The sequence below is a fragment of the Lucilia sericata genome, unplaced genomic scaffold (genome assembly GCF_015586225.1).
Source record: "Lucilia sericata isolate MDLA Ls3-8-SP2 unplaced genomic scaffold, ASM1558622v1 Contig008563F_arrow, whole genome shotgun sequence".
Taxonomy (NCBI): Eukaryota; Metazoa; Arthropoda; class Insecta; order Diptera; family Calliphoridae; genus Lucilia; species Lucilia sericata.
In genome coordinates this window covers 559-4,276 of record NW_023998134.1, presented here as the reverse complement: position 1 = coordinate 4,276, position 3,718 = coordinate 559, and the positions used below count along the sequence as shown (strand labels likewise).

Below are 3,718 nucleotides of genomic sequence, written 5' to 3'. Positions count from 1 at the left end.
AACTAACTAACTAACTAACTAACTAACTACTACTAACTAACTAACTAACTAACTAACTAACTAACTAACTAACTAACTAACTAACTAACTACTAACTAACTAACTAACTAACTAACTAACTAACTAAACTACTAACGAACGAACAACTATGTCGAACCCCGAGACTCTAGAAAACTGGATGTGACTAGCAAATTCTGAGGCCAGATTCATTTTCAGTTCTACTCAATTCTTTAGAAAAGTAAAATTTTTAATGACACGATGTCTGGAAAACCTGATGGATAAATTCAGATTCGATTCGAAAAAGCATATTTTGGTCTCTGAGTTAAAAATTTGTGGCCTGTGTAATTAATCGAACTATTATTCGATTATTTACCCTATTAGTACTCACTCTGAGGTGATATTTTAACATGAAATTAATTTAAATCCAAACCCTCCACAAAATTCAGAAAATCAGTTCACACATTCAGAATTAACTTTTATTTTATTGATATTTTTCAAGCAAATGTTTCTTAAGTTGGGAGATTTATTTAAGGAGACAAAAAAATTTTGTTTGTATTTGTTTTTCTTTGCTAATTTAGTTAATTATGGAAATAAATTGAATTAAAGTCAAATTACAGCTAAGATATTAATCATTCAATTATGATTATTGCTAGTATTATTGGAATAACTGCCTTTGCGAGGCATATTTGGTGATTTCTTGGGCGACTTTAAGACATTTATAACACCCAAATCATTTTCTGGCGAGGGAGAAGAACCGGCACCCGAATTACGTCTAGACGAAGAAGGTCTGACATTAGTATCCAAATGACGGAAGCTGGCAATAAAAATAAAAAAATAACTATAAAATAAGTTCTTAAATGTCTACTAAGCAAACTTACCGCAATGAAACATTACTCTTCTGACCACTGTCCTCATTATTACTATTGAACAGAAACGCCAATGGCCATGATATCCAAGAATTGTGATCTATAGAGCTTTGTGTGCGTATAACGGGATTTGTTGACCGCTGACTAACCACCGGCGATGATATATCCAATGATACTTTTGGTGTACCCGCCTTATTGATAGCTGGATTATAGATTTTCGGATCACTGACCATGCGCACGAAGAATGAACGTTTCTTGGCCAAAGTGTCTTCCTTCTTCTTGTTGATAATTTCAGTAAGTTCATCGTGCTGTTCTTTCTCGAGCAGTTCATTGGCGAAATCTACAATAATTTCCCAGGCGTAATCAATATCTTCGGCGGTAGCATTTTGAGCTACAGCACAGAAACGTATAATGTAGCGCTCATTGACACAGGCCGGTACCATATGCAATTTACCCGATTCGTTGATGGGCACTTAGCAGTTTTTCGTTTAGTTTGTCTGAACCTTGCAAGCGGAAACAAACGAGACCCAGCTGTGAAAGAGATTAAAAATTTATTTGAATATGAAATTATAATAAATTACTAATGCCGTTTAATTTTCAGGAGAAATTTGATCCTCTTTGGGTCTGATCTATATTCTAAACTATAGACTAATATAAAGACATGACTATACACTTCACTATAGACTGATCTATAATCTTGACTAGACACTAGACTGATCTAAAGTCTTAACTATAGACTGATTATAGTATTGACTATAGACTGATCTATAGCCTTGACTAAAGACTGATCTATAGTCTTGACTATAGACTGATCTATAGTCTTGACTATAGACTGATCTATAGTCTTGACTATAGACTGATCTATAGTCTTGACTATAGACTGATCTATAGTCTTGACTATAGACTGATCTATAGCTTTTACTATAGACTTGATGTATAGTCTTGACTATAGGCTGATGTATAGTCTTGACTATAGACTGATGTATAGTCTTGACTATAGACTTAGTGTATAGTCTTGAACTATAGACTGATCTACAGTCTTTTACTATAGACTAATCTATAGCCTTACTTTAGACTGATCTATAGTCTTGACTATCGACTGATCTATAGTCTTGACTATAGACTGATTATAGTCTTGACTATAGACCGATTCGTTGATGGCACTTAAAAGTTTCTCGTTTAGTTTGTCGGACCTTGCAAGCGGAAACAAACTAGACCAAGCTGTGAAAGAAACTAAAATTTATTTGAATATGTAATTATAAATAAATTACTAATTGCCGTTTAATTTTCAGGAGAAATTTGATCCCCTTTGGGTCTGATCTATATTCTTGACTATAGACTGATATACAGCCATGACTATACACTTCACTATAGACTGATCTATAATCTTGACTAGACACTAGACTGATCTAAAGTCTTAACTATAGACTGATTTATAGTATTGACTATAGACTGATCTATAGCCTTGACTAAAGACTGATCTATAGTCTTGACTATAGACTGATCTATAGTCTTGACTATAGACTGATCTATAGTCTTGACTATAGACTGATCTATAGTCTTGACTATAGACTGATCTATAGTCTTGACTATAGACTGATCTATAGTCTTTACTATAGACTGATGTATAGTCTTGACTATAGACTGATTGTATAGTCTTGACTATAGACTGATGTATAGTCTTGACTATAGACTGATGTATAGTCTTGACTATAGACTGATGTATAGTCTTGACTATAGTCTGATCTACAGTCTTAACTATAGACTGATCTATAGTATTTACTTTAGACTGATCTATAGTCTTGAATATAGACTGATCTATAGTCTAGGCAGATCTATAGTCTTGAATATAGACTGATCTATAGTCTTGACTATAGACTGATCTATAGTCTTGACTATAGACTGATCTATAGTCTTGACAATAGACTGATCTATAGTCTTGTCAATAGACTGATCTATAGTCTTGTCAATAGACTGACCTATAGTCTTGACTATCGACTGATCTATAGTCTTGACTATAGACTGATCTATAGTCTTGACTATAGACTGATCTATAGTCTTGACTATAGACTGATCTATAGTCTAGGCTGATTTATAGTCTTGACTATAGACTGATCTATAGTATTGACATATACTGATCTATAGTCTTGACTATAGAATGATCTACAGTCTTGACTATAGACTGATCTATAGTCTTGACAAATCTATAGTCTGACTATAGACAAGTCGGGATTATGATATAGTCGGGACTAAAGACTGATTAATAGTCTTGAACTGTAGAGTCATCTATATTCTTGATTAAAGACTGATATCTGGTCTTGATTAAAGACAGAATTAGAGTTTGTCCTTTTTTATTCCATGAACATTTGAGTTTCCAAAAACATCAACTTTTTGACAGAAAGGGCAGAGAAAGGCAACATTTACATAAGTTCAATGACTCAGCCAATAGAGATGAGACAGTTTTAAAAGAACCAAGAATGTATAACGAACGAAAGCTTATTTAACATTAAAATTTTCATAAATAGGAATAAATCAAATCGGACAGATCTGCTGTGATGTACTAAGTCCCTAAAAAAGACAATAATACTCCTACATAAATTTATAAATTCATGTTGATAACCCAATATATGTAAATGTATGGCGAAATTTCTTTTTATAATTTAGCAATTAATCATAAAATCTTTACAAATAATAATTTACATAAACAGACAGTCTATCATATACATATGTATGTATTGTTTTAAAAACCTCTATACAAAGATCATGGAATGAAATATAATCGACAAATAAAAACGCCAAATAGTCTATAAAAATAAGACAAACAAGTGAAAAAGCAATGTTGGCCAAGCTCG

The 3,718-nt window shown here is 32.7% G+C and overlaps 1 pseudogene; it reads right to left on the bottom strand.

The window, feature by feature from the left end:
- Nucleotides 1-521: 521 nt before the first annotated feature.
- LOC119615830 lies at nt 522-1,397 on the bottom strand (annotated as a pseudogene).
- Nucleotides 1,398-3,718: the final 2,321 nt, after the last annotated feature.